The sequence below is a fragment of the Macaca nemestrina genome, chromosome 19 (genome assembly GCF_043159975.1).
Source record: "Macaca nemestrina isolate mMacNem1 chromosome 19, mMacNem.hap1, whole genome shotgun sequence".
NCBI lineage: Eukaryota > Metazoa > Chordata > Mammalia > Primates > Cercopithecidae > Macaca > Macaca nemestrina.
Window position 1 is genome coordinate 62,424,584 of NC_092143.1, and position 23,250 is coordinate 62,447,833.

The window sequence follows — 23,250 nt, forward strand, 5'->3', positions numbered from 1 at the left end:
GCAGTCTTGATCACCAAACTGCATTTGTACAAAACAGTAGAGTTAGCTTTGCTATTCCTGCCTTAAATTCTGGTACGCACTTCTCTTCCTTACTAATAAATATCCTTAGTGGCTTTTTTTTTTTTTTCCCAGAATGGAGCACTTTTGTCTGTATTCAAAAACTGTCCAGGCAGATACCCTTTTTTATTTCAGTGATTTTCTTAATGATATTTGGGGAACACATCTGCTGCCTCTTGGTTAGCACAAGCTGCTTTTTCCATTATGTTGATACTTTTAAAGCCAAACTTCTTTCTAAAATTGTCAAACCATCCTTTGCTGGCATTAAATTCCACAACTTTAGAGACTTTACCTGTTTTTTGTTTGCTTGTTTGTTTGCTTTGTTTTGTTTTGCTTTATCGCAGTAACTTAGATTTTTCTAAAATCATATTAGACTCCATAGTTATGCCTTTCTTATAGCAATCCTGTACCTACATAAAATCTGCATTTTCAATACAATATGAAAAGGTATTTCACAAAAAGTGAAAGGCTTTGGCTCCTGCTGGGCTAGCTGAAATGATGGCTTCACACATTTTATTTTTGTTTTTTGCAACAACCTTTAACTGGGTTCATTTGTATTGAAATTGTTGGGACCTTCAACTACAGACCTCTATGAAACATATTAAGCAACTCAACATTTTTCTGTAATGTTGTGACTTTTCTCTGCTTTTTGAGAGCACGTCCAGCATCACTAGTGGCACTTCATATGGGTCCCATGGTGTTATTCAAGGTTTTCGATATTGCACTAAACAGGAAGAACTCGATGCAAGAACCACCAGAGCTCATTTTTGTACCATCATATTCAATTTACTGGAGGAATGAAATACTCACAGGGAGATTATTAGCATCACAGGACACTTTAAGTAGATATTCACAACAGTTAATCTCGCTGCAACAGCAATAGAAGGTGACTATGAAATAACAGCGGTACAGTATGAACTTATGCTAATTTTATGCAATTATGATTTAATACTGAATCCTTGCATTTTTTTATATTTCTCTTAACTGCGAATAGCGCTGTATACAATCTGTAAGTGTTAGTGTGTCGGTTTTGACAAATTTTAACTTTTTATCATAGATTTGTGTATATTTTATGGTAGTAAATGATAAAATAGACTACTAGCTACATACACTTTGTGCATTCATGCCGTATCTAACTTTCTGTTAATTTTTTAAATATTTCTAGTCCATATGATTTATTTAAGAATTTTTTCAAATTGTCACAATCTCAAAAACATTTCCAATATAATTGTTGACAAAAACAGAATATAAGTGAACTTGTACCATTCAAAAGTGTTGTTTAAGGGTCAACTGTATACTGTTGGAGGCATTAAAGAAGTGGTTAAATCAAATCAAGTTCCTGTCTTTGCTTTGCTATTTGCTAGTTGTGTAAGCTTAGGCAAGTATCAATCCTCTTTAAAATTATTTGCATCTAAAGGAATAAGGTGACATCACTAAGTTAACACATTCTTACAATGATTGAATGGTTTAATGCATATAAAGTTTTTAGAGAGCTCCCTATCACACAGTTAATTTCTAACAATAATTTAATAAAAATTGTTCCTTTTGCTTGGAGTCATTTTTCAAACAGGTGACTGGCTAAGGTTTGTAATAAACTTTCTGAAGCGTTATAATACCCAGGACCTCTCATCGTTGATAAAAATACCTCCTTCCCATACACACATACACACACACACACACACACACACGTATGTGTGTGTGTGTATATATATATGTAAGAGATATCTATACACACACGTATATATGGTAACCATAAAATTTTATCTTAAAAGGTTACTTTAACAATAAGGGATGTCTCCCCTGTAAAGAAATTGTAGTTTTTAGCTCTGAAATCTACTTACAAATGGACCCAAATATCAACATGAAATAAAGAAAGGCATTGGCTTTGGCATCCTAAGATCTGGTTTTGAATCTATCTTGGTCATGTAGCTGCGTAATCCTGGACAAGTTAAACTAAAAACTTCAATTGTTCATCTGGAAAATGCTGACAGTAACAATCCCATCAGAATTTTGTGAAATTAAATGAGATAATATATACAAAGGAAGAAAGCCTAAGACACAGAAGATATTCAATAAATATGAGAGTCTTCATTTTACTACAATTACAGCAGTAAGTGTTCAAAGGAAAAATTGATCATCAGTGGCCAAATCAACTCTACATTCTCTATAACATGGTGAAATCTAGGTGACAAAAAATTGTATACTTGGAAAGATTAATGCATCTATTTTGAGTTTCCAATTATAGCATGACAGATAGCTAACATATGTCATTTCAATCCATTACTAAGACAACTGAAATAATATATAGACAGCATATATACATAATGTAACTCATGACAAGTATAATACTATTAACAGTCTCACCTTTTATTTGATTATCTTTTTTTCATTTCAAGAAATGCAAAATTATCAGTGATGACAGAAAAAAATCCACTCCATATATATTAACTCCCTTTCTATTCCTCCTATCACTCAGAGAGAATATTTTCACCAAACATAAATAAGAGTAAGAATAATCAAACTTCTAAACATACCTGGCAGAGTTTTGTCATCTTAGAATCTCTAAATAAGAGTTTGAGCTAAAAACAAGAGCAGATCATCTTATAATGTCTGGAGATGTTTATAACTCCTCTGTGTGTTACATATCTGCTATTTCCACACTCTGTATCGGGGCCGAAGCAAAGACCATGTTCCTCATGGTTACCGGGGCATTTCCTTGCATGTTTACAGAGGTGGCAGGATTTTATAAACTTGAGAATACCTTTGCATATTGAAGACATGAGAACTATTTGTGCCTTTAGCATCTGTCTCAAAATAAAAAATATCATTCTGTAAATTTTTAAGCCCTCACAAACCCAGTAGCCTGTACTAAACCCTGCCTAAATTATCTGTGTTTGAGAATATTAGACCTTACAATTAGACCGATCTACCAACTTGTTTTTGTGTTTAATTGTTCCTGATTCCTTTAGTCCATGTTGCATAAATATTATAAATATTAACTTACATGTTGAGAGTGTTATAAAAATAATTATGTATTTCTTTATATATCCACTTTATTTGAAACCTATTTATAAATTTTGGGTTACCATAAAGTCTGTTAAATATTTTCACTTATAGTTTCTCACTTCTTCTGCTCCCTATTATATTTTAACATATTAACATTTTAGATTTAATGTTTATTTATGAAATATTAGTTACTTCAAGTAAATATTAGAAAGTGGTAATGAACAGGAGGTTATGTGAATATAATTAGTGTCCCAAATGGAGAAAATTGGCACTTTTTGTCAGCATCAGACCTCCTTAAAACCTCAAAGAAGATCCTATAAGTTGGTCCTTGATGTATGTACTCCTTAAGACATACATGTGAACCAAAATATAAATGACTTCTGTTTGTATTTCAAAAGATCTATAGGCCATACTACACCTTAATGAAAATAATAAAACTTGTCCTATATACAACCTAGAGTATATCTTAAATTATCTTAGTATGAGGCTTCCAGAATTATTTAGTTTTTTAAGAATATCAGTTAATTAGAACCTATTGTAAAATACATATATTCTAATTAAGGAAGCAATTCCTTAGAAGCCCATGACATGGATAGAGTATTAAGAAGTTTACTGAAAGGAAACCTCCCAAGGCAATTTCCAAGGTCATATTCTGGAAACTGGATGTTTTAAACTTCCCATTTCAATTTTTAAGAGAAACTTAAAAATAAGTCAGAGCCATAAAATTCACAGTTTTATGGTAACCTTCTGTAATAAATTATCACTTGTCTCCATTGATCAAGACATTCAAATATTCTTCTTTTATAAAGGTTCTATCATATATATTTCATTATTTTCTTTATCTGAATAAATTAGTAGACAGTATCTCACACTAGAATTATTGTTTATCAGCCCTTCCTCCCTTTCCTCTCCTCTTTTCTTCCTTTTCTCTCTCTCACTCTGTATTTTCTTCAATACATTAGCACTTTATAGCAGGCTGTAAACTAAAATTATATTTAAGAATTATACTCTGTCCTCTGAACATTTCTCTGTCAATCAGAACATTAGTCAGCAGTAAGGTTATATGAGGTTTATTGATTGAAAATTATTTTTAACACTATTAAATTATTTTGTAGTCTTTCTTTTGTTTTTCATCAGTCTTAAAATTGAACCAAAAACAACAAATAAATAGTGGTACTACTGCCATTAACATAGGATAAAGTATTAACTGTACAGTGTATGTAATTTGTTGTTGTATTCCTTTTTTAACTTTCATTTTAGGTTCAGAGGTACACATACAGGTTTGTCATATAGGTAAACTATGTGTTACAGGGGTTTGGTATTCAGGTCATCTTGTCACCCAACTAATAAGCATAGTACCCTATAAGTAGTTTTTTGATCCTCTCACTCCTCCCACCTTTCACCCTCTTGTAAGACCTAGTGTCTGTTGTTCCCCTCTTTGTGTCCATTTGTCCTCATTGTTTAGCTCCCACTTACAAATGAGAACATTTTAGTTTTCTGTTCCTGTGTTAGTTTTGTTAGAATAATGCCATCCAGCTCCATCCACCTTGCTGTAAAGGACATGATCTCATTCTTTTTTATGACTGTGTAGTATTCCATGGTATATATTTACCACATTCTCTTTATCCAGTCTACAATTGATGGACCTTAAGGCTGATTCCATGACTTTGCAATTGTGAATAGTGCTGCAATAAATATACATGCATTCGTCTTTATGGTAGAATTATTTACATTTCTTTGGGAATATACCCAATAATGGGATTTCTAGCTGGAATTGTAGTACTGTTTTAAGTTTTTTTAGGAATCACTACACTCCTTTCCACAGTAGTTGAACTAATTTACATTCCCACCAAGAGTATATAAGTGCTCCCTTTTCTCCACAACCATGCCAGTATGTTCATTTTAAACATGTTAAGTTTTAATTATAGTCATTCTGACTGATATGAGATGGTATCTCATTGTGATTTTGATTTGCATTTCTCTTATGATTAGTGATGTTGAGCATTTTTTAATGCTTCTTGGCCACATGTATGTCTTCTTGTGAAAAGCTTTTGTTCATGTCCTTTGCCCATTGCCCACTTTTTAATGGGGTACTTTGCGTTTTGCTTGTGAATGTGTTTACGTTCCCTACAGAGTCTGGAAAAAAATTTGCATAGTTTCCAAATAATTTCTCTGAATCTGTAGCTTATCTATTTTTTTTTTTTTTTTCTATGCAGAAGCCCTTTAGTTTAGGCCCCATTTGTCAAGGTTTGTTTCTGTTGCAATTGCTTTTAGCATCTTTATCATAAAATCATTGCCAGGTCCTATGTTATTTCCTAGGTTATCTTCCAGGGTTTTTATCATTTTAGGTTTTACATTTAAGTCTTTAATCAATCTTAAGTTAATTTTTGTATATAGTATAAGGAAAGGGTCTAGTTTCAATCTTCTGCATAAAGTTAGCCTGTTATCTCAGCAGCATTTATTGAATTTTTTTCCCCATTGTTTGTTTTTGTTTGCCTTGCCAAAGATCAGATGACTGTAGGCATGTGGCATTATTTTTGGACTCTATTCTGTTTCATTGGTCTATGTGTCTGTTTTTGTACCAGTACCATGCTGTTTTAGTTACTGTAGTTTTATTGTATAGTTTGAAGTTGGGTAACATGATGCTTCAAGCTTTGTTCCTTTTGCTTAGAATTGCCTTGGCTATTTAGGCCCTACTTTTGGATCTATATAAGTTTTAAAATCGTTTCTGTTTTCTAATTCTGTGAAGATTGTCATTGGTAGTTTGAAATAAATAGCATTGAATCTGTAAATAGCTTTGGGCAGTGTGGTCATTTTAATCCTATCCATGAGCATATAATGGATTCCATTTGTTTGTGTCATCTGTGGATTCTTTGAGCAATGTTTTGTAATTCTCATTGTAGAGACCTTTTACTTCCTTGGTTAGCTGTAGTCCTAAGTATTTTATTATTTTTCTGGTTATTATGAATGGGATTGCATTCTTGATTTTATAAGATATCTCATGACCAATTTTCTTTTGTAAATGTGAGAACTAGTTCAAGACTTTGGTCTTTAACAAGAAAACTGAACAGTAAGTTGTGTTGTACATCCATAGCTAATTCTCTGTGGTGCATTTTATGTTTATCTAACTCCCAGTGACAATGTTTGTAACTCATGCAATTATTAAATAATAAGGGGTATTTTTTCAATAAAGTGCATAAAATAAAAACAATTTTTCATAATAAATACAATATCATAAGTGTCATTTTGGAAACTTTATATTTATCCCTTATAATATTCAAGTAATATTTTAATTTTTAAAAACGTTTAAGTAGTATCTATTTCGCTGACCCTAAGAATATGTTTGCCAGATATAGTGAGCTACTGAATTTCCAATAGGATAAGTTTAAATATGAAAATCCATAAGTTGAAATCTATAAATAAATCTAATGTAAAAAAATATATCAACAGCATTCTTAACTGAGACATTGAAAACTATGTGTAGATTTGTCAGGCAAAGAGGTTGCTATTGTTGGAAATAGTTATTTTGTGTTTATAAATTATTGATATATATATACTATCTACATTGATCAAATTTACAAGTTAATAGTCATTCCAGTTTACATATGTTTGACAAAGCCAGAGAATTTCTGAGAAATCTGGCTAGGCAAACCTGGTAATCTTCACTGGATCGCGAAATTACTGTGCTAATGAACAAGTGAGACTGACCAAAACCCACAGTAAAAGTGAAGATTAATATTTAGCAATTTCCTAAATTTCAGCACTCAAAATATACATTTGCTTAACTGTTGGGCTGAAAGTACATACAATTTTTACTTATTGACTTCAATTCTCATTTTGCAGACCTCCCAACAGATTATCAATGTCATCTGTGTGTCCTAAGCAGAAACTAGGGAACCCTGAATACTACTCTAACAAGTATTTATTATAAATTCTAAATAGCAAACCCTTTCACATCCATGCAATACTCTATTCCTCAAAGTTCTTTGTACTTATGGGCCATGATGGATTCTGAGCAAAATGGAGTCATTTTCGGTCCCCTCTTACCTCCCTTGCCCCATCTTCTACTCCAAGTGAGTCAGCTTACTTGCAGGGCCATGGGCATGTTATCATATTCATACTTTCTTCTTCCTCAAGAAGAAGGGACCACTCTTATTATTGTTACACTCCTTCATCTGGCTCAGTCCAATTTTGCCTTCAGTACTCAGCAAAATCTGTGATATTTCTGGAAATTTACTGATTTTCTAGCACAATTTTTAAAAATTATTCTGTGTATACCTCTAGCATGGAATTAATAATAAAGCATTATAAATATTATTTGGTTTGTCTGTTGCTCCAATTACGCTTTTTTTAGAAAAGAGAAGGGTTAAAATTAATATTTATATCTTCAATATAACTTTTTGAATAAATAAGTAAATTATATTCAATATAAACTTCTAGTGCCTTATGTTTCTTAATCTCTTAGTTTAATATGAACCTATAAACATAATGATTGGCCCTAGTATTTGTAATGCATATATATTTTAATAATGTTCTGTAATAATGAAAAATTTTAGTTTGGGGAGCACTGAGACTATTCCCATCACCACGCTAATTACTTTTCCTGAAGCTCTGAATATGGCAGGGTGGTAAGACAGAAGGCTGGATTCTGCTTTATTATTAGGTTTAAAATTAGCTACATGTTCTCTTCTTTGGGGGACTGCTAGACCTTACAAATTGACATCTGCTACTAAGGCAAAGTCACTGATTTGTGGCCAAAATTCTCAGGATTAGGAAAAATCAATAGGAGTTACTTAAGTTATATTAGCCCTTCTAGTGCCTGGTTTCAGACCATTCTCTGGTTCCCACAAGGATATCATTTTAATGAGAGAACTAAACTACTTGTATCTTATAATTAACTCCAAAAGGCAATCTTTTAGAAGCAAATTATTTTGCTGATGTTAACAATTACTGGTTTCCCATTGAAGTGAAGAGGGTACAGTTTTATAGTCAGATTAAACCTAAACTTTTTGGCTCTAAAAGATTTCCAATCTCAAAGCATTTAAATTTACTTCTGCAAAAATTCTTAATTTTTTAATTTTAAATATTAAGAAAAATACTTAATTTTTTCTTAATATTTACTTTTTAATTATAATTGAAACACAAATCTATTTTCCAGAGTTCGTTTACTTTTGTATGCAATACAAAATGAATTCAACCCTGATTTGATCATTACACATTGTAGCTATGTATCAAAAATTATATGTACCCTCAAAATATGAACAACTATTATGTATCAATACAAAATTAAAAATAAGTATATACTGTTTAAAAACTCCACTTTTTCTGCTTTATCTAATGTAATTCTCAGAACAATCCCTAAAAGTGGCTACTATAATTTCATTTTAGTGATCATAAAGGTAAAATTTAGGTTAAAAGTTTTTTTTTTAATTTGAAAAGTCAGAACTAGTCAGCAAAAGATAAACAAAGACATGTCTTAGCAACTCTAAATTTAAATTCCCATAAAATCTCACCCAACTCTTCCAGAAAGTCTTTTAGGATGCCTACTCCTACTACTTATTCTACCATTTGAGATAGCCTTTTGATATCAGCCCTGATGGAACTGATGTTTATGTCAAGGCTTTTGGCTCCTAACACTCCAGAGCTACAAACCTTCAAGTGACTAAGGTATCATTGCATTCCAAATGCAAAAGCCATGGTTCTTCTATGCAAAAGTACTAAAATGCACCTCTTCCTGACTCTGTATGACACTTTGTTATCTGGATCTAAGTGGGTACTACATAAGGTCCAACGTGAAAGCAGTTCCTCTAGTTTCTAATTACAGATCCTCTCTCCTTAAGTCCTGGGAATGTTTCTAGGAAACTGAATCAAGTGATTAATGTCAAAAACAGGTAACATGCAACCTTTCTCTTACCCCATCATTCCCAATGTATCCCCACACACTCTGTCTCCAAAACTCTTATCGGAAATAAATTGTCTCATATAAATTAAGTTGGTCAAATCTATTTGCTCTGTGCAATCCCCCAAATACACAAGATATATCTGACATAGGTACATTTCACCATGAATTTACCAGCTCCTAAACTACTTTGGGTAATATATTAGGTGCTCATTAAATATTTATTGAATAAATGGAGGAGTAGATGAGTGCATTTCTCAAACCATATCTTACAATTAATGAATGGATGGTGCATTCCTCAAGCCGTATCTTAGCAATGACAGCTTTCATTCCAGTTAGTGTACCCTTCTCTCTTCCTTTCCACCACTGTGCCCTTCTCCCTCTCTGCCACCAGCATATACATGCACATGTATATACACTGGAATACATGCTTGGAAAGTGACATATGGAAAGGAAAACCAATTTTAGATTTATTTAAATAAAGTTATTCAAACAAATGTCTAGTTACATTTTCCCAACTTTTCTGTTGTAGTTTCCATTGTTCATTCTGTTTAGAACACGTTTCTAACTTTACCACATTAACTACTTTAAAAAAAATTAAGACACATTTTACATGTCAGTTTTTCTCTGACACAGTCTCTGATTTCCCTAGGGAGAAAAAAAAGTTGAAAAAAAATGTCGCATACAGAACTTATCTGAAATTTCAATTCATCACTGAAGAGCTGTTATTGTAGTTATCAATTTTAATGAGACAACTCAATCATTTGAACAATAGAAGAGCATAGTAAATAGCTATTTACTGTAGTGAAATTGACCCAGAGCCACAAAGTGTTGAAACAAAAAGCAGTGATTTTTGATAATGGAGGTAGATAGGTGTGACCAGGAACAAACATGGTACTATTTTATTTTTGTCTGAAGTTAATGCCTGCGTTAAGCTAGAACTTTACTATGATTAATTGTAGCATGTGTCCTCTCCATTTCTTAGTTATAAAATGAAGAATAAAACGATCTGGTCTAAAATGCACATCCTCTCTTTTATTAACAAGTGCCAAAGACTAAAAAATGTTCTGCCCATAGCAATCTCATTATAACATGGGCTAGGGATCCAACTTGAATGAAGTTATTATATAACCATGTTTTGGGAGATATTCAGTATCACTTCAAAAACTTGATGTTTTTTCTTGATTTTAGTTTCTTTTATCCTAAACATTCAGCCTAATTTAGCCTTCAGTGACACTACTATATAAGAATTTTAGTGCATATATAGAAATGTAATTTTGCTCATATTTTTACTATAAACAACAAATACTGATTTATTTGTTCATATTTACAATATATTTTTGTTGTATTTATCTACTATGATTAGTAACATCAACAGAAGGATGTGCTGGATGAACTGTGTCCCCACACAATGAAGGCAAATGTGTTTCTACTTCCCTTGGAAGCCATTTTAGTACTCAGATTTTCTATCGACAAGATGCTAGCCCACCTGTCCTAGTCCTGTCCTTTTTTCTTGGGAAGGTTGAGAAATCCATACTTAAAAATAACTGTGAGAATAAATAATTCTCAACTGTGTTGTGTTCCAAAGTTGTGTATCCAAAGATAGCTCAGGAGCTACTGAAATGGCTCCTTCCTTCACATTGATAAATTTATTATCTGTTTTAGAAAAACCTATGATAAAAAGTAACAATGATGTTAAATTTACATATTTACTTAACATAATCACCCCCCATATTTTTACAAATTAATGTTGAGATAATAGTGGAGGATGGAATGTCACAGCCAGGAAGTTAGTTAGAGTGTGATTCAGTCAAACTTTAGATATTAAAGCAGGTTTAAGTGCAAAACATCATCTTCACTCTTTGCTCTGACTTAAGTCCATATATTTAATTCATTTTGAAATGTCACATACAAGTAAATATACATAGTTTATGAATATAAAAAGCCAAGACAGGCACAATTAGTAAAAGGTCAAGGAACTCTCTGTCAGATCATTATTGAAGATTTCAGAACCTCTCTTATACTTTATTTAGGAAATAAGTAACAAATCATTCATGTCCACTCATAATATTACAAAAGGCTATTCTGAATGTATTATGTATTAGTTTCCTGTTGATGCTGTAACACATTATCCCAAATTCAGTGACTTAAAATAATATAAATTTATTATCTTGCAATTCTGTAGGTTAGAAGTCCAACATGGATCTCATTGGAATAAAAATCACGTTGTTGACTGTGCTGCTTTCTTTCCAGAAGCTCTATGAGAAAAATTGGTTGCTTTGCTTTTTCCAGTATCCAGAGGCCACCTGCATTCCCTGGCTCAGGGCTCCTTCCTCCATCTTCAAAGCCAGCAATATTGCATTTCTGTAAAAATTCTTTGGTAGTTGCATCACCCTGTAACTCTTCTCTGCCTGTGTCTTCTACTTTTAAGTATGCTTGTGATTCATACTGAGTTTACCTAGATATTCCAGTATAATCCCCAAATTTTAATGTCAGAAACATTAATTCCAACGGAAATCTCAATTATCTTTGACATATCCACAAGTTTCTGATATAAAGAGATTCAACTCTGTAGAGGAGGCCATTATCTGCCTTCTGTATTTAATATATCCTATTTTCCTCATTTTACCTAGAAAAAAATTAGAAGTCATTGTCTAGATCATTCCACACAGAAACACCATTATGGTTTCAACTGGGAAGTTACTTGCTTCTCTCTTAATTAAATATACTATATCTTAACTTGAAGGGTTTTTTCTCTTGTTCTACCCTCCCAAAAGCTGCTGAGATTTTGGCTGTGGACAAAGGGAATGTAATGATGCCTTTGCATAAGAAATTGTTGAAATTTAAAGGTATGTCCTCAAAAGAGACAGGAAATTACAGATTTACTTACTGAAATTGCCTGCAATGAAAGTCAAGTAACCTAGAAGGAAATTCTTCTAATACTGCATTTGTCTTAGAGGAATTTTATGGTTGCTGTATGGGAAAATACTTGTATACTACAGAAGCTTCAAAGAGAAGTAGCACCATTCTTTGGAATACACTTTATGGAAAGTTCTTAAGTGAGATCCTTCTTTGCGTTAATTATGAGTATAAACATAATGTTTCTCAGAGCAAAAAGAATTGAAAGGTCTTAGGTTGTCAGACACACATGTGCCTCATACCTACAAGATCCTCGTAACCTCTTCCTGTTTGGCTAAATTATAGTGAGTCAATGGACAGTGAGGTAGGGGTGGGAAGAGGCTGGTGACTAGTGTCATAATTGAAAAAACATAATGAAATCTGCTGACTTTTAAAAATAACAAAATTATCATAAACGGATTATGTTTCCAGTTATTGCTATTTTTAATAGAAAATAAATTTATAAATTTTTAATCCCTTCTAAGAATTCAAGATCTCGTTCAGTCTTCTTCCATCAGTGAATGCTTTTCAGAAACACCTGAGAAGTTATTTAAATGTCCCATGTTCTCCTATCTTCCTTAACCTGCCAATGTCAGTAAGTGATGGGGAAATAGAGCTTGAGGTATGGACAAACTTTCAAAGAAAAACAGCTTCAAGGTGATTATAACATCACAAATAGTTAAGAATCATGTGTATTCACTTCTATATAAATGTTTAATATAATATAAAAAGCATTGAGTGGGAGTGAAAAAGAGGGGATTTCAAAAAGACCAAATCTTCTTAGCACCAATCAGATGCTACCTGACTCTTGCATGATATAAATTCAGTGGGAGAAAAGCATCCAGTTTAGAGGAAATCATTTGAATCAAGGCATAGATGCAAAAACAGTTACGTATTCTTGGAACTCAAGTGATTCTGTTTTGTTACAGAATACACTGTGAGCAAAGATTTGGGGAGGGTTGAGATAGCAGACACTAGAAATCGTATCAAATGGCATTATATACTAAATAGTATAAAACTTATGCTTTATTCAATTAACAATGGAAAATCACTGATGAGTTTTGATGTATGGAACTTACATTGGTTAATATGTTGGTGTCACTATCAAAACTGACTTTTAAAATGCCACACACTATCCCCAAGATCCCAATTCTGGTAATATCAACTGGTCCTCTGGTGGACTGGGAATCAAAGTGTCAAATTTGGATAGGAGTTTGAAAATTATTTCAACCAAATTCTTAAACATACTTGAGAATCCCAGACATACCGATATACATTCCAATAGTAATTCATAAAATAACTGAGTATGAAGACCTCATTAAGAAGTTTGCGGTGGCCAGACACGGTGGCTCATGCCTGTAATCCCAGCATTTTGGGACGCCAAGATGGGTAGATCACTTGAGGTCAGGAGTCCAAGAGCAGCCTGGCCAACATGGCGAAACCCCATCTCTATTAAAAATACAAAAAAATTAGCTGGCTGTGGTGGTGCACGCCTGTAATCCCAGCCACTCAGGAGGCTGAAGCAAGGGAATCTCTTGAACCCCGGAGGTGGAGGTTGTAGTGAGCCGAGATCGTGCTATTGCACTCCAGCCTGGGAGACAGAGCGAGACACCCTCTCAAAAAAAAAAAAAAAAAAAAAAAAAGAAGAAGGAGTTTGCTATTAAAGAGATTCTGACCTGTAACTTGAAATGTTTGCTCCAGTTTTTTCTGTTACGAATGCTTACCAGTTTATAAAACTCAGTTCCATACTTTGTTCTTTCCATCGTCTATCTAAGTATCATTTGCTCATAAAATTATCACAATAGAATTTGCTTATTAATTCACTGAAAGTGGCAACTTTCAAAACCAATAGAAGTATCTTTGGGTGACTTTGACAAATACAAAAGAAAATACAATAAGAGGACTGTCATCGTTTAATGTTGTAGAAACTTCATCACAGTCACTACCAGCAATACCAGGATTCTCACTGTCACCTCAAAGACTTGTTGAAGTTTAAGTTGGAGAATTTATACACTTTAAAGTCATTTATACACTTTAAAAAATTACCTGGGCTTGTCACTGTTGTGCTAAGTAAACCAGGAGAAGGTTTCTCACTTGGTAACAAATGTAAATGTGGAATAGCACATCTTCCAAAGGCCATATACCACAATGATAATTCATTCATTTAACAATTCATTCATTCAAACAGCACATTTATTGACATAAATTCATGTATACATGTATGTGTGTACACAAACACATACATATTTGTCTTCCTTAGTCTTTCATAATCAAGAGGAAGAGGCCCACATCTTTTATGTCAGATGATGAACAGCTCTTTGAGGGATAAAAAGGATAAGGATATTTTAGGGTAGGACAGGGTAGTATAGGGTAAGGCAGACAGGATATTTTAACGCTTGCAGAGGATAGAAAGTTCTGAAGACGGAAACCAGTGAGAGGGATATTTTAAAAATCTAGGCAAGAGATACTGGTAGCTTGGAGAAGAATGTAGTGGTGGGAATCACAAGAACAGGTTTAACCTGATTCTATATCTTGAAGGCACAGCTCACAGAATTTGCTGATGTTTAGTTGAAGCCTTAGAGAGAAATATATGTACACGGTTAGCTCTAAGACATTCAATATTCAATCTGAACAATCAGAATAATAAAACTGTAATTATTAAGATGGAGAAGACTGTAGGAAAAGCAGATGTGTGTGTGTGTGCGTTTGTGTGTGTGTTGAAAGTTCAGTTTTGTGCATGTCAAGCTGGAGATGTGTTTTATACATTCAAGCAGAAATGTCAAATTAGTGTTGAATTTGGCAGTTTGGATTTCACGGCAAAGAACAAGGCAAGAGATAGACATTTGAGAATTGTCAGCATATAGAACAGGTATTGGTTTTCTGCTTACCTTTTATGATCTATGTGATGAATGAGATCAACTAAGGTAAAGGGAGAAACAAGGTCAGAACACTGAGCCCTTTAAGCATCCCAACTTTGAGAGCAGTGGGAGGAGGAAAAGCCAGAAAAGGAGAGTACAAAGTATTTACCAGAGAGCAAGGAGGCGAATGGATGGAGTCATGTGCCATGAGGCAAATGGGAAAAAAGAAGTGTTTCAAGAAGTTATTGATCAAGAAGTTGCGGTAATCAAGTAAGAACAATGAGAATCGACCTTCGGTTTAACAGCATTGAGGTAACTGATAGCCCTAACATGAGCTGTTTCAGTAGCATGGTGGACTCTGAGAAGTGTGGGAGAAGAGAAATATTATCATCAAATGTGAGCAATTGTCTTGTGCATTTTGCTCTAATGGGTAACAGACAAACAGGCCGAAATGAAAGGGAAATGTTGAGTGAAGAAATAGTAAATTTTAAAGATGAGAACTGTTTGAGACCAGCCTGGCCAATATGATGAAACTCTGTCTCTACTAAAAAAAAATAATAATAATACAGAAATTACCCGGGCGTGGTGGTACACACCTGTAGTCCCAGCTACTCGTGGGCTGAGGCAGAAGAATTGCTTAAACCCAGGAGGCAAAGGTTGCAGTGAGCCGAGATCGTGCCATTGCATACTAGCCTGGGCAACAGAGCGAGACTCTGTCTCAGAAAAAAAAAAAAAAAATGAAAACTATAACCTCATAGAATCAATCTAGGATGGTGTGAAAACTGTTGATATGGGAGAAATACAGAAAGATTTCTGGAGCAAGATTCCTGAGTAGAAAGGAGATAATGGAATCTAGTGAACATGTGAACAGGTTGGCTTTGAATGGGACTGCTGAATGCCATCCATAGCAGTGAAAGCAAGGAATTACAATGCAGGTGGGTTGAAAGGGACTGTGGGGAAGCAAATATATTTTCATGTAATTGCTTATATTAGTCAATAAAATAGTAAGCATGATCATTGTTTGAGGCTTGTAGGGAGGGAGAGGTGTTAGATATTTGAGGAGAAATGTGAAGACATGTGTAGTATGTTATAGAGTAAATAGATGAAGAAAATGTCATAAACATTAAAACATAAGACAGAAATAAATTCAGAGTCCAAATTAGAAAATATAACCTTATTTATTTTTTCTTCTCATTTCCAGTTCAACAGATGTCTTTTTAATAAAAGTACTTTGGTTTCTTATCCAAGGAGTAAAATAGAAACCACATCCACATTCAAGTGAATTCAGGACAGTTTCCTGTTATAAAAACATAAATGGAAAAGCATAAACATGAGACTTCAGGAAGATACAGAAAAAAAATGACAATAAAATGGATTTCAGGCTGTGGTAAGGAAACAAGACAGAATACAGATTTTAAAAGCTAGTGATGAACAAAAATGCAGAAGTAAACAATAGAACAAGATGTCTCATGCTACTTTTGAAATTTCACATGAAGCATTAAAGAACTAAAGAAGTCACGTAAGAGCAGAGAGAGCAAATCAAAGTAGGTATATGTCTTAAAATACTGTTTGAAACAGAAATTTAGAAATGTAGTCTATAAAGAAAGTAGAAATAATTTTAGAGTAGAACATTTTAGTGTATATGAAGACAGTGGTCTATAGTAGAGGAGGTGTAGGATTTTTAAAATATCTGCATATTTAGGGAAAACACAGATCCATATTTTTCTGTATTGTGAATAACTGAGGAATGAAGATCATCATTATGCATTTATATAGGTTCCCTTATTCACATGCAATAACAAAGAATATATATATATATCTCCACATATATATATGTGTATGTGCATATATATCCACATATATGTGTGGAGATACACTCACACACACACCCATAAACATTCATATAGGCATTTAAGCTGTGGTGATGTTTCAACGGTAGTGTTTGGAGAAAATTTTAATTCCAACAATCTACCAATTTCCCAGTGTCTATATATTTCTTTCTCTTCAATGATAGTTACTTGATTTGTGCCTACATTTAATTATTAAAAGCATTCTATTTCTATCTACATCTACATCTGAGTATTGAGAGCATGTAGATTGTTTCTCAAGAAGAATGAAGTGAGTTTAAATTCTTTAATATCAAACTAAATCTTTAATTGCTTGATATATTGCTTCTGCAGAAGTTCACCTGTGAAAATTGATATTTGGTAAGAATATTCTGAGGGAAATGTGAATCTAACTTATAAGCAAGATTCTTCCAGGTTTATACTTTTACTAGACCCGATTAATATAAAGCCATCCATATTCCTTGTCTGTAACTCTTAGGCTTTGGAAGAGTTGCTTTTATGAGCTACAAATTAATACTTATCCCTTAACTTTTCTCAGGTGTGATATACAAAACATACATGGTTCGGACATCCGTAGTTTTAAATGCTGTCTGATGTTGCTGTCAAGGGTATCTCATTACTCTGTTCAACATTTGAGAATGTCTTTCCAGAGCTATAGTAGAGGGATATTTCTAGGTCTAGGTCAGAAGGTCAGTTACTAAGAAGGCAGTCTAAAAATATCATACCCAGGGGGACACAAGTTGTAAAGCAAAGAATAAACAGAGTTCAAGAGCTAGAAATTTAGGTCAACAGAAATGCCAAACCTGGAAGATCTATAGCAGAACTTAGTCTGACTGATAAATTGAGAGGGCAGCCTAGAGCAAAGATGATGGATTGATGTGCTTGGTTCTGGATGAAAGTCATGAACACCGATTCTGTCTTCTGTCCCTTTACCTTTAAGCCAGCTCAGCATACCCATACTCATGACAAAGGTGAGATATTTGTACTCTGGGTGTTTTCCATGTAAGCATTTTTAACTTGAGCCTGTTCTTATTTTGATCTCCATGCTAGGTTGATATGAAAATTTGGGACTTACAATATCTTAAACCTTTAAGTGTTTGCAAATATTGATATACTGAACAACCTCGATATTCTGATGGTTTGAGCCTGCAGTCTGCTATTCACTCCTAATTTGTTTTCAGCTTCTAATGTTATATAACCATTGAGCTCTTAGGAATCCATGCTTGACACAAAATCAATGGGGTGGTTAATACACACAGAGATAAATACAGATATAGATATAGATATAAATATAAATAAATATCTGACCAAATTGTTCCAGATGTCCCTCTGTTATTACCTTAGCAAGATGTATAAAGTCCTTATTATTTTCTAGACCATGGATCTTGGGAATATAAACTAGCAAAAGATAAGGAGAGTTGGCCAGGCGCAGTGGCAAACGCCTGTAATCCCAGCACTTTGGAGGTGCAAGGAGGGCGGATCACGAGGTCAGGAGACTGAGATCATCTTGGCTAACATGGTGAAACCACGTCTCTACTAAAAATACAAAAAATCAGCCGGGTGTGGTAGCACGCACCTGCAGTCCCAGCTACTTGGGAGGCTGAGGCAGGGGAATTGCTTGAACCCGGAGGCAGAGGTTGCAGTGCGCCAGGATCGCACCACTGCACTCCATCCTGGAGACAGAGCCCGACTCCTCCAAAGGAAAAAAAAAAAAAAAAAAAAGGATAAGCAGAGTCTGAGAGTAGATATCTACTTGTGTGTCCAAAAGTCAGAAACATGTTTGAATTTGCCTATCTTGAAATCTCCAGTGTAGTGCTTAAAGTTGCTTCAGCGTAAGTGATTTTGTCCCCTCTCTCCCTTATAAAGAAAATGAGAACATATTCATTAAAACCTTCAGAATATATCTTTTTGCATTACTTATATACATATCAATAGTGGTTTCTTACTTAAGAAAATATTTAAAAGGCAATGCTTCAAGTACCCCTGCAGTCAGAGCATATTGAAAAGTACAATCGCATAGTTTTCTGCAAAGTTAATATTCACCTTTGCTCACTATTGTTAGAATCTCATTTTAATTATTTAATATGCTCAGCCAACATATCCCAGAGTCCTATAAGCTGTCTCCATAGTTGGGCTTGGCGGATCCTTCATTTCGGGGTAATAGAAGGATGGTATTATGAGGTTACCTTTATGATGAACTGTTCCAGGCTGCAAGCATCATGGGATCATCTGATATACAGCAAAGTTTGGAGCAAATTTGCTGTCTGGCCAAACCTCCTCTTGACATTAGCACTGGGACCTTTCCAGAAAGTAAGGCGAAGAAACCATCAAAATAGTCGGCCAAATGCAATGATACCTACCGATCTGGTAAAATGAACATTTCCAGTCAGGGAAAGGAAATTTGCTTATAGATTGATGAACCACTTTTAACCAGGCATAGCTCATCTATGCAGCCACATATCTGATACCAGGAAAATTCCCCAATGTGCCAATAACAAAGCTGAAACTCCCAGTTAATTTCACCAGCATTTTTGCCCACATGATCCTAATATACACCAGTAACCTGGCCCTCAAACTGTTCCAAACTGGATTTAGGAGCATCAGACAGTTTTGAGGTAATAACATGCCTCAATCCTGCCAATTCCACTAAGTTGGCCTAAGACGTCTCAGGAATAAATAGATGTCACAGAAAGAAAATTCTCCTTAGAAGTAATTATGATATCTTTCTCAGAGTTATGCTTTCAAGAATGTTCCAGTTATGATTTTTTTCACCAAATGTCTATGCTGCACCATTTTCTGTCTCACTTGCTATTCACTGGCTATTGATTGGAATACCCACACATTGTAGTTATATTGTCATTATCATCACCTTTACAATGTTTAAGCTTCTGTTCTAACTGAAATTGTTTTTCTCCTCAGGCTGCAATAAATTTTTTTTTGACTAGATAAGATGAAAATATCTCAGAGGTTTGGAAAGCAATGTAAAGGAAATTTGGCACCTAGAATCTTTGATGCCACAAATAGCTACATTTACCTGTTAAAAGTCTAGACTCCACAAATACTGGGAAACCAGCTTGAAATGTGGGTTCATTGTGTCATTCGCCTCCCCTGTGGGGGCCTCTTTTCTATTAAGAAACAATATCTTAATGGTTTTACTATCCGGTAGAGTACATTCCTCCTTAATAATCATTTTTTTCAAAAATACATTTATTATTCTTGTCTATGGATTCTTGAAAATGAAGAACCTTTCTGCACTGACACACTCTCCAAAAAATATATTTGGAATTGCAGTTTTCCATTGAATTTGCATTTGTAAACCAATTTACAGAAGAAAGATGTCTTAAAATCTTTTATCCAAAACTTTCTGAACCAGATGTGTTTCAAAACTTGGAAATTTTTATACTTTGAGAAGTTAATGTGGGATCAATACTACGTGAAGTTTGTACAAGGTCTATAGTAAAGACTTGTAATCAAATATGCTATTTTGGCCCTAAGAGGGGAGAAAAAAATCTGTAAGTAGGTCACAAATAGGTCACAAAAGTCCATGTAAGGGTCTGTAACAAAACAACTTTCTAAAAAGATTGGTAGATTTTAAAGATTGGTAATGTTAGGAAAAGACTAGTATTTTGTATGCCAGATGTAGGTATTGCGGACCAGCACTTGGTTCTCCCATACAGAATCATAAAACATCTCTCCATTTATTCAAAGGTTTGAAAGTCAACTTTAAAAAGGCATTAATAAAGATTATAGTGTTAACATAAGTTTCATGCATATATTATTAGATTTGCTCTATTTGTTGATCAATTTAGCAACAATAGTGAACAATGTGAAACTTCTAAAAATTTATAAGCAAATTAGTAAGGACTGCTATATAATATTTTTGCATAATTATTTGGCATTAACTCATATTACTTGAATTCTTATTAGTTCTAATAACATTTCAATTGATTGTTTAGGAAATAAAAATGTTGTCTTTTTGAATATTTGTGTTTCATATTAATTCTCCAATTTTTATTGCAGTAATATAAACATCTCAAACATTATTAAAAGATACTAAAGACAAGCCTATATTTTCTTTATCTTCAGTCAAAATACACATAAATATGAATGTATATAGCTGTAATAAAATATATATATAGCTGTAAATGTATATATATACATTTGTATATATATATACAATGTATATAGCTGTAATAAATATATATATAGCTGTAAATGTTTAACATATGCATATGTATGTATGTACTTATATATTATATATGCTCATGTATTCATATACCATATATAGTAAGTAAACTTGGCAGTATGTGGGTGTATGTGTACCATTTCAAGCTCATAAAGCTAATCTCTGTAAAGGAGGCATTAAGAATTCCTTTTATGAAGAATTATTGTTTAAACAGAGTTGACATTTTGGCATATATTGAAATGTTCAAATAGTTCCTTTCTTTGACCTCACCAAGTGATGAAATATATCATGTTATTTTACAATGTTCGATCACCCTTTTTTAAAAATAAGCATTTGGTCATGGTCTGTTTTCTTTTACATATTCACTATATTTCATCCATTAATCTTTTTATACTCATAATTGGATTGGTTTTTGGCTGTTTATTTGTCATACTTTTGTTTCAAGTTCACACTAGCTTCATATAATGTAAACACTGCCTTCTCTTTTGTTTTCTTGAGCATTTTATACAATAAAGATACTCTTCCTATGTGTAAAATAACACAACAATGCTAACATGTGATTTATGGGGGATAATTCTTTCTTCAATTCACTGACTTTATCCCTGATTTATGTATATTTAAGTTTTCTGTTTTCTTGAGTACATTTGTAGCATCAATATTTCCCCAATACATAAAACATAACTTTAAATTTTGTTTCTGTAGTGATTTTATAATTAAATACTTCTAATAAACTTTGAATATGATAAATGCATCAAAATACTCATTTTACAATATTTATGCTTGTGAAATTATATTTTATGTAAACATTTGAGTACATGATTTTATATTGTTTAATTATGTAATTCTATAATTAAATACAACCATATTATAAATACTATATGTACATAAAATTACAAAACCAAAAAATTTTGAAATAGCATTCTGTGTGATATCATACACTCAGATCTTTCTTAACAGTTTGGGCTCACTCTTTAAACAAAAAATTATTTATTCAATGCTAGTGTAGACTTCTCTTAAAGCATATTTATCGCACAGATATCTTGAGGCAAAATACAAGTTTTCTGACCTTTACATTACCAAATAATTTTTTCCTAGAGATGATTCTGTCATCTCCTGGGAATTCTTAAACTGTATGATGGGTAATGGATATTCAAAGACTTAATCAACTCACTAGAAATGATCTATCTCTCCCATGATAGATACTTTAACCAATAGGACAATATTTTGTTAAACTCATTTATTATCACAATTTTGTAATGTTAAATGGCAGCAGCAGTAATAAGTTTAGGAAGATTCACATATCAATATCTAATCACTAAGCCAACATAGTGGCTTCATATAAGCACCAGTTAATAATTACCAGGCATTACTTAAGAATCATGTGTCTAATATAATGAATCTGTGTATTAACAACAATCATTTTAATAAGTCACACTCGACAATATTCTGCCAGGAGAATTGTTTATTACCAGCAATCATGCAATTAATTTTACCCAAATTTGAGGTCCTCAACAAAAAAACTTTTAAAAAATAATTTTTAAATATTAACATTTTTGTGCTAACTTTATCCAAATAGCTGCCTACTTGAATATTTATGAGGTACCATCTGGACCTAATGAATGGATAGGAAACATCAGAAAATAAAAGACAGAGGAGAGAGGAGATGTTAATTCTAAGAGAAGACTAGTGAAGCTCAAGTTTTGAACAGATAATTTGTCATCATAAGTTTTCTACATTTTTCTACAATTTTTGATAGTTAGAAGTCATATCTTCTTCAATAGAAGGTTGGTGCAATATAAGAATGAATTGAATTGTTTAAATATATTCATTGAAATTTATTAATATGCACAAAACATACACTTTATTTTTTATTCTATGTAATGTTATTTTTATCAGTTTCATACCTATTAAATCATCAAAAATTCCACATTAAACATTTGATTTGGCCCCAAATTCACAGAGTAAACAAGGGGATAGGTGGATAGTGCTATACTGGGAACCAAATAACTCAATATATTACTGTTTAGTTGTAGGTCCTTTTTCAAGGTAGTTAAAGTATGTTGTTCTCAGTCTTCTCATTAGTAAATAAGTTTGTATAATAAGGAATCATTAGGAAAAAATGAAAAAAGAAAACTACAGGCCAATCTTCCTGATGAACATAGGCACAAAATTCCTCAACAAAATACTGGCAAACCAAATCCAGCAGCACATGAAAAAGTTAATTTGCCACAATCAAGTAGGCTTCATTGCTGGGATGCAAGGTTGGTTCAACAGATGCAAATCAATAAATATGATTCACCACATATACAGAATTAAAAATAAAAACCACATATTAATCTCAATAGAAGCAGAAAAAGCTTTCAGTAAAATCCAACATCCCTTAATGATAAAAACTCTCTGGCGATTTTAGGCATTGAAGGAATACACATCAAAATAATAGTAGCCATCTACGACAAACCGATAACCAACATCATACTGAATGGCAAAGGCTGAAAGCAT